This window comes from Ornithodoros turicata, chromosome 1 (genome assembly GCF_037126465.1).
Source record: "Ornithodoros turicata isolate Travis chromosome 1, ASM3712646v1, whole genome shotgun sequence".
NCBI classification, from domain to species: domain Eukaryota; kingdom Metazoa; phylum Arthropoda; class Arachnida; order Ixodida; family Argasidae; genus Ornithodoros; species Ornithodoros turicata.
Window position 1 is genome coordinate 58,526,987 of NC_088201.1, and position 20,678 is coordinate 58,547,664.

Consider the following 20,678-nt stretch of genomic DNA (forward strand, 5'->3'; position numbering starts at 1 on the left):
AAATTCGCTTTCTGTTTTTGGCAAAAAAATAAAAGGAAAAGAAGCAGCGTTGCGTTGACTTTGTTCTCTCAGTTCTCTCATGTTCAACAGTTGCCGCTTGCGTCGATCCCTGTCGTATGAATGTGTGTATGAGTGAGCAAAAATGTAAGAGTGAAAGGAGGATGAGTGAGAGAGAGAGAATGGCTTGTCCCTTTAGATGACGCACCCTGGAAGTCGCTAAGAAGGCGTGTTAGCTTAGCTCAATTGGTAGAGCCCTGGACCGGTAATCCAGAAGACGTGGGTTCGAGTCCTACAGCTGGCTAACCTTTTCAGTGACTTTCATCTTTTATTGTGATGGTCATTTGGCGTCACGCAAAAATACATTTTCTGTCACTTTGAACTTTGTTTCATTGACAGTCACGCGCCGTCACGTCGGCCTTGCAGAGCGTCCAATCGTCGTCTTTATCCTCATCTGCTGAAATTTCTTCGTTTATGGACTTCGCGACGAATCTAGGACCCCAAGGCACAATTGTTATTGAAGTTTGAAACCATGTCGCCCATATTATTACGTTCTGAAATTGCTCAATGAATAATGACGGTTAATTGACATTACCCTGGTCTGTGGAACCAAAGTGCCAATGTAGCCAGCTTTCAATCAACGCGCCTTCATTGGCACCTCATTGGAAATTCTGAGTAGAGCATGGCTCTAGTTTAACATTATTAAAATGCGTTGCGTGAGGAACAAAAAATAGAATAGTATCGATACAATTTAGCTTGTGGTCACGCGAAATATTCTGGCAACAACTGTTTCTCATTTGTGGGGATCACATGCCGCTACTTTTGAAATTATCCGAGCAACACACTTCAAGCCACGCACAAAAGAAATGGGTTTTATGGACCACGAAGTAGATAATGACAGAGGACGCGGCAGTTTAAATAAAAGACACAATACTTGATAGGGAGCAATATGTATGGTGTACGTTAGGCGCCTTGAATAGATTACAAATGCATAGTGAGTTGCCGCTGAGTATGCCCCTCACCGTTACAGGAGTATTACGCTCCCTTTTACGCCAGGCGCGGAGTGTATGACTTAGGAAACGATTCTGGATATTAACAATTCGGTCTTCCAATACATTACGACAATACACGTACGGTTAGGGAAAGCTTAGGAAGATGAGTACACAATCTTCTGTGGCTCATCTCATAGAGTCAACAATACAAATACACGTACCACGGACCTCAGGTTAAAATCCTAGGAGTAGTTTTTGATAGTGTAAGGGTCCCAGCTGTTGACTGGCCTCGAGTATTCAGCCGCTGTAGTGCTGTGCTGCGTGAGCTTAAATTTGTTGATCTGCAATCCGATTGCTTTTGGGGCACGACTGTTAGCAGCATGGTATTACAGTCGCTTGTGGTTTTTAGCGGCTGTGTCATCCCCACCAGCGCTAATACAAGCTGCTATCACACGACACGCGTTCCGCTTTCTGTGGGGCGGATCCATTGAATGGGTCTGTAGGTCTCAACTGCACGGAAGCCGTGATCCGCGTGGCTTGGGAGCACCAGCTGTGCCAGAAAAGCACTTGGCGCTTCAATCGCGGGTTCTCTTTGAGGCGCTCCGTGCGTCGGGGCTCCTGGCCTCCGGGTTAGTGCAGTATTTTCTAGGATACGCCGCCATGTGGTTCCTAGAGAGTCCTGAGCTTCGCCCCAGGGCGGAAATACTCCCTGCTGTTGCTGCTGTGCGGCCCTTGCGTGTCCAACGCACAGCTGAAGACATTTCCTTGTGGAGCGTCTGTGAGCGTTGTTATCTGGTGTGTAAGGTAGAGTTTGTGTAAAAGGGGCTACCTCTATAGGTAGTTATCTTGCTTGATGACAATACACTCCACGGAGTGCTACCACTCCGAAAAAGTGAGGGAATATATAGAAACATTATACCGTGACTCCTCAGCTCAGGATTTACTGATTGGTTCATGTCATCCCATTTTCCTAGGAAGCAACGTGGGAGGCAAGCATGTCCGCTTTCGCCGGCTCTGTATCACCTGGCAATTGGGCCTCTTCTACGACGCCTTCTCCACAAGGTTTCCATAGACCTCATCCCTCTGCCGGGCTGTAAGCCTACTATATCTGTACTGGCCTTCGCGGATGATGTCACCGTTGTTGGTCCAAGTGCAGGATCCGTCATGAAAGCCATCGAAGTGGCTGAGGACTATTCCAGCAGTTGCGGTGGACAGCTGAACAGAAGCAAGTGCGTTTTCTCGGCGGTGAACGGGGACATTAATCTTAGCGTGTTGACATCCAACCTGTTCGAAAGCTCAGGACCCTGGGTTTTCTCTTCAGGTCAACCGGGATTATCTAAGACACTATTTCCAGCACTATCGAAGAAGTTGAGAAGAGGATCCTGCTCTATACAAGGCTCCTGGATCCCTTATCTAGACGAGCATCAACAATAGCGCGGACTCTACTATGCTCCGTTCTGTTCGGCGCTGCGAGCATCCTCCCTGTATCCCGGTGTTTTCAGGTGTCAGTTGAACTCTGCGATTTTTCGTTTCTAATGGGGCGTCGTTTTGCTGTTCTTCAGCTTTCCCGAGAACAGGTGAGGTGCTTTCCCAAGAGCAAGGTGTATGGAACATCCCGAGGATAGACGACCGCCTAGAGTAGCGACCGCCTTCCACGTCAAGTGAGAGTGTAAGGCAGTGGATAGCGACAGCCCTGTCACCTTCTGCATTGTCCAGATTCTTCGCCGGAATCCACCTGCGTGACTTGGGCATCCCACTTGACCACACTGTCCCACGATCCGCCGACCCTCTTCCTCTCTATCGAAAGGCAGGAAGAGCAATAGTTTGCTAGAAGACCCGGTCACCAAATGTTAACGAGTCTGAACTTGGTGTCCGCGACATTTTCGATTTGCTCATCTCAGCCCATCCGTACTGTCTGCTGCACAACGACATGTATCCGGCTATCCCACAGTGGAAAAGGATCACGGCGGAGTACTTGAAGCATAGCCGAATCTCCTTCATGCAGCGTCTTGCCCACGGCCTCATCCATCTGCGGACTCACTCCCTCGTGCGCACTCCTCTTGCTCTCGGGTGTCTGATCTGCGGCGAGGATCAGACGTTACGGCATGCTTTTTCCGAATGTGTGTTACCCGCGGCCCTTCTTAGGCGAGCTGCAGAGCTTTACGGAGTGGCTAGCATCCCCTACCGCAGTGTGCGGTTCCTTTCCCTGGCACCCTCGGAAGGAACTAACCAATCCGTCCTACTGGCGACCGAAATAGCCTACCAAGTATGGAGGACCCCTGAAGCTGCAGCGCTCAGCAGAACTTTGCCGTGTCTCCAAGGAACGCGCGCAGTGGTCAGGCGAGAGCTGAAATTTGGCCTCCTGTGTGAGAAGAACGTTTTAGGAGTGATGCCGTTCTATAGAACATGATAGCACGAACCTGTGATTTTTAAATTTGAGGATGGGGACATTCACATTGAATTTTAGGACACACAATTTTCATGTCAATTTTCCATCTGTTTTCCAGTGAGCACCCTTCGTACGACTTGCTGAGAACGCCTTGGGCCAGCCCTCAACTCAAGTGTCCCAGACGACCTTCCTCGACTGCCTCAAAGGCCTCTGTTTCTCTGAGGTCGTTACGGTGCCCAGTATGTAATGCTGGCACCGGACACTAATCTGAGATGGAGGAGGAGTAGGTGACAGTACAGTCCGACCATGCGGCACGTGCAACATGTAGCCACACAATTGTGGGCACACTCACCTTACGTGTAACTCTAGTTCAAATTGTTTAATACATTTGCAGTATACTACTCCTGGAAATATTTTTCCAACCTTTCTGTGATGCGCAGTTCTGTGGGACCACCCCGATGGCAGAGCGGGAGGGATCTTACAACCCCACTCCCGCTTGCCACCGTTGACTGGGTTGGAGTTTTTACACAACAAAATATCGTGACAGGGTTAGTTGCAACTGAGACCGCGTGTGTCAGACTTTTTTGGGAGATTTTGTTTTTCACCTTGTGCTCGTGTTGCGAGCTGACGCGGTTTGCTGTACCTGTGTTCGGAGACGCACTGGGGTCGCCGGCATTAAACGTATTTCAAGTGGCAAGTACAGTTCCTTTTATTTTCGGAGTGGATATTCCACATCATCCCCAGTGGCACAAAGGGAGAAGGCTCTTTTCTCTCTCGTCGCCGCACAAGTCTTGTATTAGGTCTGGCATCAATCGATGCCGTCGACCCTTTTGAGCGAACACGGGTCCTAAACCATATTCCAGGAATTTAGGTTTCTGCGTCCGACTTTGACTGCAACGGGAGAAGCTGAGACTGGGGAACGAGCGCTTCCGTACTTCGTGGCCATCCTATCTATACACCCGGTATGAGAAGGTATATTTTCATTTATAAAATGGATTGCCGCATTGTTGCTTTCTATATTTTTCATTGGCTGAGCACGGGTTTGCAACATTGGACCAATATTGGCATTGGTGCAATATGGTGCTAGGCCAATATTTATTTTCTTCCGTGTTAACGCTGCGAGGCAACTGTGGCTATGACCGGCATACTTTGTGGACAGATGCAGAGAGGACGGCATGAATGAGGGGGGGGATGTGGCGTTGGTGTGCGTCGTTGGCCGACTTCAGGGCCACGTGGGAACAGTGCCGACATCCGTCTGGAAAGTGTCCCGGGAAAACCCAGGGAAACCCTCAGACAGCACACCAGGTGCGGGCATTCGAACCCGTGTCACCTCCCCGTCTCGGCGTCATCCGCGATCATCCTAACCACTAGGAGGTGGTCCAACGATGGTCTGCTGGCTGGGTTCCTTCTCCATATTTAAATGGGTTGTGTGCTTCAAGTCGGACGTCGTATGTAGTGTTGGGATTTCCTCTGCACTGTAACAGCGTTCGCATTTTCCGTTCCTTGCGCCGTGCCACTGAACGGTCTTGATTGTTGACTCCTGTGACACACGCGCTGGAGCTCCGTGTATTGCTGTGCTCTTTTGAGGGGTACCTGTTACGTCAAAGTGCTTGTGCGCATGTGAGCAACAACTCAATGATAGCAAAAGTATTGCTGGGGATCGGAGGTGTCGGTTTAGTTTTTTACGATGAGCAGACAAAGGAAGCGTGTAGTGACTTCCCACAGAAGTAAAGTAGTTCAGTCAGCGTAGGGTTACGTCTTCCATGCCGATGATATACAGGACGTCAAGTAGAGGAGGCGTTGCAAATTACTGAAAACTGCTGAGGGCATATACTAAAGACCTCCAGTCCAGAAAACTATCTAATTTAAACAATGTGAGCCAGTCGCGCTTGGCAATTAAACCACCAAAATTTAGAAAGTCAGAAAGTCATTTTTTTCTTTAACATTAAGCAACCGCATACATTCACTTCTTGTGTCTACCAGGTTTTGATACTTCAATTATTCAGTTTTTGGAGCCTGTGCTTGGTCTTGTCTTTCGTGCCAATCTGACGGTCAGATATATCGGTAAGCGTTATGTGAATAGACTGCGAATAAAATTGAGCCCGTTATTTGAGAAGATAAAGTAACAACGCAAATCGTGTAAGGTCACAGCACAGGGACCGCCATTCGTCTGCAGCATTCTTACGTATGCTTTTGACAGTCCGCCAAAGAGTGCAGTGGTTTTTCTTGTTTACATTTCCCGTAAAAATGACACAGCAAATATATTCATTTACCTAGACTCACTTTATTCAAAGCAAGCAGAACACAGTGTACACAGTGCATGCAATGCACCGTGCATACAATTAGTATCGTGACTGTGCTTCAATAATGAAGCAGTTCAAAAGCAGGGTTCAAGTGGTAAAACCCAAACGATCCGAGCTTGCTCTTGTCGATGACACCTGAAAGACGTGAAGTGCAGTATTAGGTGGACATGGAGGCGGATAAGGGCATTAAAAAACACGTAGTATCTTGCATTGGTTCTCATGTATAACGATGAAGACCTGTCTACGTGCACTGTAGTGTGTGACACAGTGGGGACACTTTTTGTGGCATATTTTCTCCCCAATTGTTATGTGTAGATCATGTTCAGACGTATGGTTTGCGTCTATTTAACGTTAGAAGCACAAAAATGCGCTGAACGAAGATCAAGACCAGGTATACCGACAAACATGTCCTTCGCCACGGTCTCCACTACCATTCCGAGTCCCCATTTTTCGTGTAAGATTTGCTTATGAAGTGATTGTGTTTGAAATCAGCATTAATTAAAAGTACTTGCCTTTTTTGTGAGCATTATAGTTCCGATGTTATTCCGATATTACGATGCAGCATACTTTCTTCACCACCAGCCCGCGCCTCTGGCATCACCTTGGCCGCCAGAAGGTTGCCAACCAGCCCCAGCACCAGCTCCGGCAGCTTGCCAGCCTGCTCCAGCACCAGCACCAGCTCCAGCAGCTTGCCAGCCAGCCCCAGCACCTGCATACAGACCCTCATCAATACAGCATTGTGCGCACTCATGTTACAACTCCAACAACATTCGATATTGGAGGGTCGCATGTTACTGCACATTAGATTAATGTCACATTAATGCGGTATTTCTTTATCCTAGAGCGCATCACCGCATTTCGCTGGATGGTGTCTCACTTACTAAAATACTATTGTGTTGCTCCTGGACCATTCCACGCCCAGTGATCCAGAGGTGCCGCTCGACCCCACTATAATTTTATGTGAACTTTTTTGGTGGTTCCTTATGACTCCGAAAGCAACAGAACATTGGTCTTCTCTTTTCTAACGGAATTGAAATTTATAGGGTACAGAGCCCCTCCAAGCTGCAGTGCTTGGCGAACACCTATGTGGGTTAAAGCAGGTATTATGGCCCACGTAGGGCACGGAGCACGCTAGAAAGCGTCTTATTTGATAGAGGAGAGTTCATTATACGGTATGTAAGCAATTTTCACCATCGCACTCGACGGGCTCGACGCTTGTGGCGTGAACGAAATTTGCAAAGTTTGTGCAAGTTTACCAATTTTTTTGCAATATAAAGTTCTGGAATTTCTCCTTCAACATTTTTTTCGTATAGCCCCCATGCTGTACTTTCAGCACAAAAAAATCCAGCCCCGCCGGTGCACTGTAAGGCGCAGTAAAAAAATCGGGGATTTGCAAAAATTCGGCAAAATGCACATTTTCGACCGAAAAATTCGGTGTGAGTAGGTTGGGATAAAAGAGTGATGGAGGTGTCATTCGCTGCACCGTCTTCCTAGCAAGTCGTAGCAAAAAAATCTTAGAGGTACTTTTTGTTAAACTCAAATAATATTTTTTTAATTGAAGGTAACTTCGCAAAAGTGTATGCGCGCCGCGGCGCAGCGTACCGAATGTAGAACTGGGCGGGTCACTCACAAAACACTAGACGGAAAGAAAACACTAGGCAGTCGTATTATTGAAGAGCAAATAATGGTTGCAAACACGTGTTTGCCTCCTTCGAGACCCGATGGTTGTGTAGTGAGCGCTCATCAAGCTGGCCATCTTGCGCTCTCACAAAACTTTTAGCCAGCTCGCGGTGGCGCTAAGTGAGAGATAAGTAAAGAATGGGGATAGGGTTCCATTCAGGCTTCATGGTACCATATAGTTGATATTTCGCCGTGCGGCGTCCGGCATCCGTCAGTCGAGTCGTTGGCATGCCTAGAGTAATCACGACATGAACAGTGATGCCTGTACTGCCTGTACCGAACACAAACGGAGAATGCTTTCACCAGCAAGTTCCTTGGATGTGCCATTGTTCCTGTCCTTATTATTATTATTTTTTTTTTGCATGTGTGTGTTAACTCATTCCAGTATTGGGAAGAGAACCTTTTAGCTGTCCAGTCCTCTTGCACGTATATAAAACTTACTTAGTAGATGTGACGTACGATCTTTTCGCTTTTTTTGCGCCAACAGGTTCAGAAAAATTTTGTCAGTCACGGGTTCTGTCACATTTGATATCGGATACGCTATTTCCGGGCATTTCAGTTGTGTACAAAGCTATGATACTGGGTTATTGAGGTCAGGTATAACGTTTCTTTGATAGTTATCTTTCATACGGGGGATGGTTATTTCAGAGAAACATGGGCGAGCCTACGAGTACAGCCACATTTATACTGCTTGCCGTGTGAGGTCTAGTGTGTAAGCCTGACCTTAAAAATGACTTCAGGGAGATCTGGGACTTTTCTCCTTGTTCCTTGGACTCTGATCACTGCCATGAAGCAACGGGTAACAAGGGGTTGAGTTAGTGTTTTTTTGTGAGCTGAACTGCGAAAGTCAAGATCTAAGCCAAGGAACAAGTCGAAAAGTCCCAGATCTCCCTGAAGTCATTTTTAATGTCTTGCTTCTACACTAAAGTGTCACATGGCAAGCGGTATAAATGTGCATGTCCTCGTACGCTAACCATGTTTCTCTGAAATAACAATCCCCCGTATGCAAGATGACCATGAAAGAAACGTTCAACCTGACGTGAATAACGCAGTACATGTATCACAGCTCTGTACACAACAGAAATGCCCGGAAGTAGCTTATCCGGTATCGAAAGTGATAGCATCCGTGACTGGCAAAATTTTCTCTTATACGTACATCTCAACCGTTGGCGCACAAAGCGAAAAGATCGTACATCACAGCTAATAAGTAAGTTTTATATGCGTGCAAGAAGAGTGGACAGCTAGTTTGCAATACTGAAATACTGCTTATGCAAAAAAAAAAACAAAAAAAAACGAAAGGAACCATATACCAGAAACTTACTGGTTAAAGCATTCTCCGCTTGTGTTCGGTGCAGGCAGTACTTGATCACTGTTCATTTCGTGATTACTCTACTCATGTCAACGACTCGACTGACGGATGCCGGATGGTACACGGCCAAAAATCAACCATATGGTACCATGAAACCTGAATGGACCCCTATTTCCATGGCTTTAGTTAGCTCTTACTTACCACCTAAACAAGTTTCGTTAGAGTGCAAGATGACCAGCCTGATGAGCGCTCACTGCACAACCGTCGGTTCTCGAAGGAGGCAAACATGTGTTTGCAACCATTATTTGCTCTTCAATAATGCTACTGCCTAGCGTTTTCTTTCCGTCTAGTGTTTTGTGAGTGACCCGCTCAGTTGTACATTCGGTACGCTGCGCCGCAGCGCGCATACACGTTTGCGAAGTTAATTTGAATTAAAAAAATATTATTTGAGTTTAACAACAAGTACCTCTGAGATTATTTTGCTACATCTTGCTAGGAAGACGGTGCATCGAATGACACCTTGATCACGCTTCTATCCCGACCTCCTCACACCGAATTTTTCGGTCGAAAACTGTGCATTTTGTCGAATTTGTACAACTTCCCGATTTTTGACTTCGGCTTACAGTGCACCGGCGGGGTTTGATACTTTTATGTTGAAAGTGCAACACCGGGGCTATATGACCAAAAATTTTGAAGATGAAATTATAAAACTTTATATTGCAAAAAAAAAAAAGGTGAACTTGCACAAACTTTGCAAATTTTGTGCACGCCACAAGCGTCGAGCCCGTCGAGTGCGATGGCGAAAATTGCTTACATACCGTAAAATGAATTCTCCCCTACCAAATGAGAGGCTTTTTAACGTGCTCCGTGCCTTACGTGGACCGTAATACCTGTTTAAACTGACATAGGTTTTCGCCAAGCACTGCATCTTTGAGGGGCTCTGCACCCTATAAATTTCAATTTCGTTAGAAAAGACCAATGTTTTGTTGCTTTCGGAGTCATAAGGAACCACCAAAAAAATCACATAAAATTCTAGGGGGGTCTCTGGATTACTTGGCGTGGAATGGCCCTCCTAAAGATTGCTTGACGCTAAAGGAATAATTCCTTGCTCCATGCGTCCGTGCAAAAACAGAAGATAATCGTTACCTGCGCCAGCCCCACTGGAGGCACCTGCGCTCTTGACGATGATTAGTTGTGCAGATCCAGTGGGGGCACCTCCACTACCAGCACCGCCAGCTGGCTGCCATCCAGCACCACCGGCACCATCTCCGGTATTCTGCCACCCTGCACCAGCTCCAGCAGGCTGCCACGCAGCGGCGCCAAGTCCTGTAGCACCACTACCACCGGCGTGCCAACCAGCACCACCTCCAGATCCAGCAGGTTGCCAGCCGGTACCAGCTCCGGAGCCAGCAGGCTGCCAGCCAACTGCAGCACCAGCTCCAGCATGTTGCCATCCAGCACCGGCTCCAGCGGGTTGCCAGGCAGCTCCAGCTGCTGCTCCACCAAATCCACCGCCGTGACCTCCAGATCCACTAGCACCGCCGCGGTGACCGCCAGAGCTTACAGTTTTGATGACGTAAACGTGTTTAGTTGCTACACCAGTGCCCTTAGCCGCGCCTCCGAATCCACCATGTCCGCCAACATTTCCACCACCAACTTGCCAGACAGCTGCGGCACCTGATCCGCTACCACCAAGCTGCCAGCCAGCTCCAGCGCCAGAACCACTACCGCCGAGCTGCCAGCCTACACCAGCACCTCCAGCGCCAGAACCACTACCGCCGAGCTGCCAGCCTGCACCAGCACCTCCAGCACCAGAAGCACTCCCGCCAATCTGCCATCCTGCACCAGGTCCTCCAGCTCCAGAAGCACTACGGCCGAGCTGCCATCCTCCACCAGCACCTCCAGCTTGCCATCCAGCTCCGGCGCCGCCAGCAGTCTGCCAAACGCCAGCAGCTTCACCGGCGAAACCTTTGCCAGCGCCACTGGCACCTTGACCGCCGGACGCGCCTCCAGCCGTCACCGTCTTGATGATGTAGACGTGCTTACTTCCAGTGCCAGAACTGCCACCGAAGCCGCCTGTAATGAACGACGTTGTCGATGGTTCAGTTGTTTTTGTCAGTTTCACGAATGCACTCTTCGAGGAAGTTTGTTACACGTCTATCATGGTTCTACTCATGGCGTGTCACAAATCTCGGGAGTGTGCTACCGCATCGACGTCGGCGTTGCTTACCGAGGTGTGGGGTCAAGATATCACGTTTTGGAAATTCTCCGGTATCAAAATCAAAATTGAATTGCAAGCAGCGGCAGCATGTCACACCTAGCAACAGTCCGAGGTTCAGTTCTAACGTATCATGTTCTAACTATTTAACCGCAAGACGGCAAACACAGGTCAGTGCGGCCCGTGTCTATAATGTATTTTTCATTATTGGCTTTACAGCCAGCGTGAGCTCATACCTCAAGTTCTTTTACGTACGTTGCCCACCTGACACCACTACTTTTTTCTTTTAGGAAGTTTACCTCCCCCCGGATTGGGCCACGTGCAATGTAGAAACTACAGGTGCTGATAAATAGCACTTACCTTGACCACTAGACTGCTGCCATACTGCAGAAGACCCGGCACTACCAGCCGCTTGCCACCCAGCACCACCACCACCGGCGCTGCCACTATGACTAGTAGTGACCTGCCGTCCGGCAGTGCCACCGGTACCACCAATATTTCCAGCTAGGGCGAAGCCCAGGAGGGACGTGACAATCTGCAAGGACGTATACAAGGTTGTCAAAGCAGAAGTCAAGAAAGAGAACAAGGAACGATGATCCTCTGGTCGGTAAAGAGGTGAGCATTCAGATGGTTGTAAAAGAAGATATGAGTACATTTTGCGTTAAATTATTAAATTCCACGCACTCTTAACCTGACTACATGACTGAACATATTTTAGAACAAGCTGGGGAGCTCCGAAGCAATATAGTAATTAAACCTAAACTAGTTATTTTTACACTACACTATTTTACACTACATTTTCATTACATGATTCTGTGTAATTTAGTTTTAAAGCACTGTTTTAAAAGCAAGGTCGTTGTACGTGTAAACGGAACAGAAAAATAAAAAAAATAACAACACGACACGTTCTTTGAGAACGTGTCGTGTTGTTATTTTTCTGTTCCGTGCCTCAGGTTTTATCGTCGTTTTCACAATTTACCAGCTCGCCTTGCACCCTTGCACTTCTACCATTGTACGTGTGATTCCTGAGTCATACGTACAACGAACTGCTAAGAATGAGAACCAATTGTGCTTACTCGAGCCATTATAGGAGAAGGTTTACTTCACTTTTTGATCAACGTCTGGTCGGAAGCAGAAATCGCGAAATAAATCGCATGTACTGTTTCACGCCAAACATTCCATCTTCAGTCATGTATTCTCCGTACGTGCATAGATAAATCTTTAGAGCCAGCATGAATGGAACCGTATCAGCCTATACACATGACATTTAGTGAGAGACAGAAGCGTTCCTTTCATTTTCTATTTCAGAGAAATTCGGTAAAGCATTGTTCATGATGTAGTTACCCATACAATGCGTTTGAGGACGACGTGCAACATCACCCACAATCACACTCGCTCTGCCATTATGTTTTAACTCATGATGTAACCTGTCGTCAAGCTGGAGTCCATGGTTTGGTGAGCCGTGGTCTCGAGCTTGTTCAACACAACGTAGAATATTCCAAATGTCTCACCAGCAACCTCATGCTTAGTTGTTTCCTTAGAAATATCCCAAACTGTAAGACTGTTGTGCATGGCGTTGCCCTGTGCGTTTATACTAAAAGCGATGCAATGCAAAAGAGAAAGAAGGCTAACGTTCTGTTTGCCTCATCTTACCCTCTCTACAGCAGCAACAATAACAAAAAATAAAATGCCGCGGGGCCCCTGTGGGTAGGCATGAGGGGCCCTCACCGGATGCTGCGCTTCTCAAGGGTCAGTACAGCAATTGGGCGAGGAGACTGGTCCAGTTATTACACGATGGAAAAGGCGCTCTGCAAATAGTAGCCAAGGAAAACGAACCAGACCACTTTCACTCGCCAGGTTCGATTTCGATTGTGCTGTTCATTATCTCCCGGCTTCTGTGTTACGGCGACGTAGTACAGTTGCTGGACGGTGATTTACGTGGAAGGTTCGCGATACGCGAACTTGTCATGACTGTCAAATTTGCAGTGTTGTACCCGTTACCGAAATATGGTATCGCGATACCGATACTCGTTACTTGAGTAAAAAGTATCGAAATACCGATATCGATACTTCTTTTTTAAAGTAACGAAATACCGCTACCGTTACTAAAAAAAGTAACGCGATACTTTGGGCGATACTTTTGTTTGAAATACGGATATGGCGCAACACGGAAATATGCTTACGTGAACAGTTTTGCAGTGAAAAGACAGCATATTTCATATGTAGCTCGGAAACGTTATGCTTGACTTTCATCGATAGCTGGTTCTTGAAATCGTCTCCTGCCATCCTTGCAAGCCGTGGTGTCTCCGGCAGCTGACAGAGGCCAGTGTGACAATTAAGTTAGTGTCAGACCAACACAAACCATGGAGTCCAATGACCCAGGAATCCTTCCGAAGTTAACAATGCCACAGTATATGTGAGCGTGACTCAGTGCGACACGGCAGCTTAGCAGTGGAATCCAGAGCGCACTGTCAAAATCTTGACCTCTGTTCGTTGACCTCAACTCTTTTGTTGAACACAGCGTGGTTAATTCCTTCAGTTTCAAAGAAAAACGGTGAACACGTGTTTGGTATAATTTCATAATTCCGGTTACGGAGCACGTAGGCGTGTCCACAAGCTTCTTGTCGAGGGCAATAACAATGAATAAGAGTAAGAAATATGGTCGGTGAAGAAAGGGTGGGGCACTAAAAAGTATCGGTATCGGTAACGATGCGTTACCATAAATTTGTAACGGAAATACTTTTCCGATACCCACTTAAGAAAGTATCGCGATACGCACTCCGATACCGAAAAAGTATCGATTACTGTAACGGCGTTACTTGTAACGGCGATACGTACAACACTGCAAATTTGTCATAGGGCCTACCAATTCTGATTGAGAAACTGTCCGCGTTTTATCCCTCGTGCACGTGTAGTTGGCTTGCTTGAAGTCATTTGAATATGTATTCAGCAAAAAAAAAAAAAAAAAAAGCCTCGAGTCTACTGGATGTCTGGGATCCTGGCGCCGTTGAAGAAGGCTAATGGCCAACCCAACAACATTGGTTGAATGTTGGTAACAATATGCTGTTGAGTTCATGTCCAACCTCTCTCGACTGGACTATTCATAATCACTTTGGGATGGTGCAAAGCCAGGCAACGTGTTGCGTTGCTTCGTCATCGCGCGTGCGGAGACAGACCTCTCCTGCTTTTTCTTAGACGTTCATCCTTTCATCTCAATTTAGTTGTCCTTCCATTCACTTCGGCCTAATTAGACGAGTCATCTTGTTAAATGAAATTTACGACTTCACGCCGCGAGGCAACTATGATCATGAGCAACCCCGCCCTGGCCCATTCGTGGATTAGTTTAGCGTGCGCGATGGTCCTTTAAAGCTCACTGATATCTTAGCACACGACACACCCTTTTTAGTCTCGTTCACTGGAGAGCTCGTAACTAAGAGCCCTGTACCACGCCACCAAGCAGCGGCAGACTTTGCCATGCACATATCCCACAACCCCGTGTCCAACGAGCTGAGCCATTGTGAACTCATTTTGGCAAAATATAGCAAACGAAGTCCGTAGTCGGGTATTTCACAGACGAATCGTTTCGCAACGCATAGCATTCTTAACCAGACGCAGTCAAAACAGAGAGTGAGTCGTCCGAAATGTTTGCTTGTGCGTTGAATTTTAACGGTAATTGTGTATGCGAAATATAACGACAATGTTGTTGCGTAGAGTCGTTCTTTGTAATTAACCAATGAACTGTGCTGCGCGTATTCGATCGGAAATGGGTTACAGACAGAGTGCAACTTCCTGGGAAAGTTCCCAGTGCTAATACTGATGCTTTCACTATGAACACATGGTATGTACTCTATGGTAAATAGTATGTAGCATATCGTATGGAAAGTAAGTAAATGTGTATCGTTGAAGACTCCGACTTTTTAAGCCAATCCTTTATGACTAAGTGATGTATTTATACGTGAAGTTATAACTAGAAAGAAGTCATAACCACTCCATCTCTATTCGCTTTCCACCGCCATAAAGGGATGTATATCCCAAAGTTATCAACCGAGATATGATGCGTACGAATCGGTAGGAGCACCCACTGTAGTAACGGTGACTCTCGCTGGCTGGGTTGACTGATGGCTCGGTTGACTGTCTCAAACAAAGAATAACAAGCTCCTATATCATTCCCAGTACACACTGCTACTGGAAAGTAACACTTCATTGTAAGTCCGTCTCCTCGACTCTACAACCGAATAGTGCGCAATCTTACGCGAAGCAGCCGCACTAAATAGACTTTTGCAAGAGGAGCTATCCTCACTGGTTTGTCAAGCGTATATTTCAGTTGCACTGCATTGACGTTCTCTCTCTCTTGCTTTTTTTTTTTTTTTTTTTCTAACGATCAGTTTTGTGGTGTAGTCGTTTCAATATGTGAATATAACATTTAAGACGGACGCGGGGTCGTTAAAGAGGGTGTGCTATGTGCTTATATTTCCGCGCACGTCAATGTAGAACTTTCGGACCAGAGAAATTAGTGAGTGGACCGATCACTGCGGGGGTCGTTGCTCATGAACAGAATTGTTTCGCGACGTAAAGCCTCGTATTTTGAATTAATACATCGTTTGCATGTAATATTAATTTATATGACTAATCTAATTAATCAGCTTGGAGACATGATTCTTTATTTTTCCATTTTTTTTTTCATAAAAGCACTGTGACCTATGTATACGTATACAAAATACTGCATACAGAAAGATTTCCCGGGCCGCGCGCAATATCGACAATATTGGCACTATCCCGGAGAGGACGGCTATCCCGGTTTCATTGGACCTGTCGAGGCCCAATCAAGTCAATAAGTGGCCATACGCGTACTGGAGTGGCCGGCCCAACGTAGAGTTGGGCCAACATCTCCATATTTTTCTTATTTTACCAACCAACCAATAACTGGCAGTTCATTGGCTATATTGGTGTTGCCTTGGCAGGACCGCAAGTGTGCAGAACTGAACAAATAAACTGCATCATATTAGAAAACGACTCTACTGGTGCTAGACCCGTCAACGCTGAACGATGTTCAATAGATGACATAGCGCTAGGAGAAACTTTGAACTTCGCGATAGATAAATGTTGCCCTTTCCCAGCCACTGGAGTTGGGTCAACATCAGTGCCGATTACAAATAACCAGTGTATGAGCGACCTGCCCACTGGTACGAGCGTGACAAAATGAAGAGCGAGAAAGAGCCCCACTTCTGTCCGCTCCGGTGGTCGTTTTCGTGCAGCGCAGTGCAGTGTGCCAGTGTGGGGTCAGCGTAGAAACGAACGCAACGACAAACGAAGCGCTACGCATGTTGCACTGAAACGACACATACACCCTCAATCCTGTGTGTATCTTATTTGCGGTACAACCACCAGTGGAATTCGTAATAAACTTCAGACTTAAATGTTGTGGGAACTCTTCCGGTTAACCCACCACCGGGACCACGCTCGTTCATCCGACCCGCGCAAGGAACGCAGACACAAGTTCGAACAATTAACAAAGGGTTTATTTCGTACCTTCAAACTGCGCAAGCCAAGGCTTTCCCCCAAGAAGAAGAGCGACCCTCTCCGGTCCGCCAAGACATGTTCTTCGGGTATCCGCCCCCTAATCTACCCGTAAGCGACACGCGCCCACGATCAATCATGACACCTGTCGACAACACCACAAAACAAATCCCACACTTCCCCCCTCCCAAAACTGGACAATACGCGGAAGGAGTTACAGGTCTTCATTGTGGTCTAGCTCGATGAGCATATCGTCCTCTGCCGGGTTGGGGGCCGCCAGCTCTCTCTGTTTCCCGGAGTAACTCTGGGCGATGTCGACGTATGGTGGCCAGGGCGGCGACGACATCCACGGCCTCCGGGCGTGCTTGTTCGGTACGGGAACGATGGAGCTCGCCTCGACGATGGGTGGGTCTGTGCAGTTCCATCACCTGGCAGACTTGACACAGGAGTCGTTGTTCATCTGCAGAGAGCGGTTGAAGAGGGTCGGCGGGGTGTCTCTCTCGCAGGGTCAAGCCGCGGAATGGCAACGGAGAGGTAGCGGGGTCGGCATTTCTGAGGGGGCTGGGCTGGGATGACCACTTATTATTAGAAGCCCACGATACGGGGTACCCAAGGTGGACCACGGTCCACGTCGCCACGGACTTCTTTCTCGGAGCTGGGGACCGAGATCGTGGCGGGGACAGGGATCCTCGGCGGGACGTGCGGCGCACACTGGAGCGCTGTCTCTGTCTTTGCATGCTGGAATGAAAACAGTATGAAGGTAAAGCAGTAAGAGGGTAACTCCCCACATTACAAGTGGAAGACCGTGTAACGGAAATCACACCAAAAACATTACAACGCGAACACCAGGTTCTCGTGACCGAAATTGTGACTTGTACGTGCGCTGCGTGCGGAGACGCATACTGTAGCAACTGGAAGCAGGTCGCGTCGGATCCTGGCATAGTTGAGGCTGTGAGGGCCCTTCTGGGTCCCTAACTGCTGGGATTGCCCTCTGCGGGAATACAAAGGGATCAACGACTCTGGGAACGACAACACATTAGAAATACGGTTTTGCTCGTCCACGCCAGCTCAAAGCCAGTACTCAGAGACTGTTCCCGCTGTCCGTGTAATGCGGTTCTAACGCCAGTTTGGCGACAGCGGGAGCTTTAGTCGTGCTATGCTAAAGGCCCGTTCCGAGATACAGCGCTTTGCTCCACAGCGCTGTCCCACAGCACTGCAAAACAACGCTGTATTTCCACTGTGGGGTTCGCACTTGCAGCGCTTGTCCCAGCGCTGTACTTGGTGATCTCACGTGATCGGAAAACAAAAAAAAGAAAAGAAAAGGCTGCCCCGTCACGTGAACGCGGCGCCGCATTCTCATTGGTTCAGGGAGCCTATCGCTGGGAGACAGCGATGGGAAAGTTCACCGACGCTCAACTTCGCCAAGCGCTGTTTTCCATCGAGTCGCAGCCGGGAGAGGAGGGAAAAACAGCGCTGTTTTCCAGTGCTCTGGAGCAAAGCGCTGTATGTCGGAACGGGCCTTAAGAAAGCAACGTGATGATGAAATCATCCGTGATTTTCATGTCAGTCTGATAGGCCGTCTGGGTGCTTGGAGGAACAACACATTAGAAGCATGGTTTGCTCACCCCAACCAGCTAAAAGCCGGCACTTAATAGAGCAGAAGCAAAATTTACTAGGAAGATATCGTGAAAGTACGATCTTCCCAACCTATCGGAGCTATCAAAGCGATATGCTCGGAGATACAAGCGTAAGAGGTGTGGCACTGGCGGGGATAGCTCGTGCAACACATCAGATATCACTGCAACCTATAGGATGCGCGTGATTATGGCATCAATGTTATTCCCATCGTCATCGGTCATCGTCATCGTCATCGAGTGAAGAAGACGTGTTTTGTTCACTGCTCTGATTTAGGCTTATCTCGCCCATTCTTAAGGATTCGTAAGAGCCCTGTGAGCTCTGAACCTGGGTTCCCGTCGGGACCCTGGAGGTAGAGTTCTCAGAATGGCATCGTCGAACTTCTGTCCGACAAAAGCCCTGGCGTTTAACGTGAGGGCTCCCGTCGAAGCATCTCTGGTTGACGTCGCCGACGGTGCGGCGGAAGTAGTCGGCCTTGAACAGGTCTACATGGTCCAGCATCAAGGCGGTGCCTTGTTTCAAGTTACCGTCTTCTCGTCAGCTGCCCTGAGCAAGCTTTTCGCTCGGGGTGGCATAGTCATCTGCGGCAAGGAGTCAGCTCTAGAGTCGCTTGGTCCACGTCTTGTCCGGGTAACCTGCATGCACCTGCCTGGATTTGTCCCCGATGAGTACTTGTTACGAACACTAGCCCCGCATGGGGAGATCGTCAAATTGGAGAGGTCATTCACAGTCGACAGGCCTTCAGTAAGGAACGGGCACCGTGTTGTACAAATACAAATGAGACACGACAATCCTGTTCCCAACTTTATTAGAGTTATGGGATACCGTGTGACATGTGACTACCATGGTGTCCAACGAGTCTGTAGCAGGTGCAAGCAAGCTGGACATTTCCGGTCAGACTGCAAAGAACCTTTCTGTGGGAGATGCTCCAACTTTGGCCATGAAGTCTCGGAGTGTGAAAGTCGCTGCCGGAAATGCAAGAAGGATCATGCCACGGCGGACTGCACCAGGCGTAAAACTTTTGCTGAAGCTGTGTCCGCAAAGCAGACCAACAACGATGACAGTGAGGTTCTGCAGCAGCAAACACCTGGTCAAGAGCTTCAGGAAGGAAACATAGTGGCGTCGGTTACGGCTGGTGCTCCTGAACTTTCGATCGATAACTTTGTGGATGACGACCGGAAATCAGGGAACTGTGGGGAGGAAACCGACAGCACAACTATTTACGGCGAAGCCATAGACAGCCATGGTGAGTCTTCGTCAATGTTGGATGAGGACAATGAGGTTGAAATGAGCCCTAGCAACTTTGAAGCAGAGGAGAAGGTTGAGGATCCGGTACAGCTTGACGGAAACGACATAGGACATCCCTTGGAGTTGCCGCACCCTCAAGTTTCAACCACCAGTGGTCATCCAGTAGCCCAACGACTAGAGCGGCCTGCGTCATTAGCTGTCAAAAGGTTAAGCGTAGCACGAGGTGTTGCTAACGACCGGAAAAGTGGTACTCTAGACAACGCTAATCCTGAACAGAATGGCGTAACTAAACTTACACTGCAACAGCAAAGTGATCGCGATTCATCGTCGTCAGCCTCAGGTCCAGTAAGCAGCAAGAGAATGAAAGTAGGCAGCTCTTCAGAAACTAGTGATGATTCTACAGACTAAAAGCGTCATGTTACTTTTTCTTTTTATGTCAGTAAGAATACTAACGTTAAATGCACAAGGGTTCAAAAGCGACACCAAACAGCACACCGTCCTACAACTAGCCCGTGCTCAAGGATGCGACATTGTGCTTGTTCAAGAAACGAACTTCACGAAATGGAGTGAGGTTGTAGAATTCGAGAATCAGCATAATGTGAAAGTTTTCTTCTCTCTTGCGACTCGAAGATCACAAGGGGTTGCACTCGTTGTGCTTCGGCATCAATTGGTGTCCAGATGCACTTTCACAAGTGACACGGAAGGCCGCGTTATTTCCGTTGAGTTTATAATTGGTTCGGATAAAGTGCGCATAATCAATGTGTACGCTCCAGCTCGTCAAGGACATGCCAACAGTTTCTTCAAAGAACTCGATGTGTTTCTGCTCGACCCCCACCCCGTGATTTTGGGCGGCGACTTCAACTGTGTCCTGGACGCAAACAAAGACACACGAGGCCAAGGGGCATTACGGCCAGCTTGGCACGCGCGTGAACTCCGCCAGCTGGTTGCGCAATTCAAATTGAAGGACTGCTGGGATTTGGTGCACCCGAATACGTTCTGTCACACATGGTCCCGCGGGACGTCACTCTCACGACTGGATCGTTTTTACGTCTCCGACTGCTTATCACAGAATGTTTCAGGCTGTGAAGTCTTGATGTTTCCAGCTGCCGCAGGCCACGTCTCAGATCATTTCCCTGTGCTAGTTGAACTTACAGGATTTCAAATTCAGCCTTTTCAAGAACACTTCTGGCGTTTTGATACTTCGGTATTACGGGAGCCGGATGTCGTACAATCCCTAACAGGTGTTATAACCACCACGTTAGCGGCAAGTGAAAACTTATCCAGACGTTGGGACGACTGTAAGGACCAATGGCGACAAGCGTGCGTACAAGCCGGCAAAGAAAAGAAAGCAAAGTACATTGCCAAACTCAAAACCATAAGAACATATATT

At 47.8% G+C, this 20,678-nt stretch overlaps 1 non-coding gene across 1 annotated transcript; it reads left to right on the forward strand.

The window, feature by feature from the left end:
• The first annotated feature begins 228 nt into the window (after window positions 1–228).
• On the forward strand, window positions 229–301 carry Trnat-ggu (transfer RNA threonine (anticodon GGU)). Its single transcript has one exon. It is a non-coding gene; the product is annotated as a tRNA-Thr (tRNA).
• The last annotated feature ends 20,377 nt before the right edge of the window (window positions 302–20,678 follow it).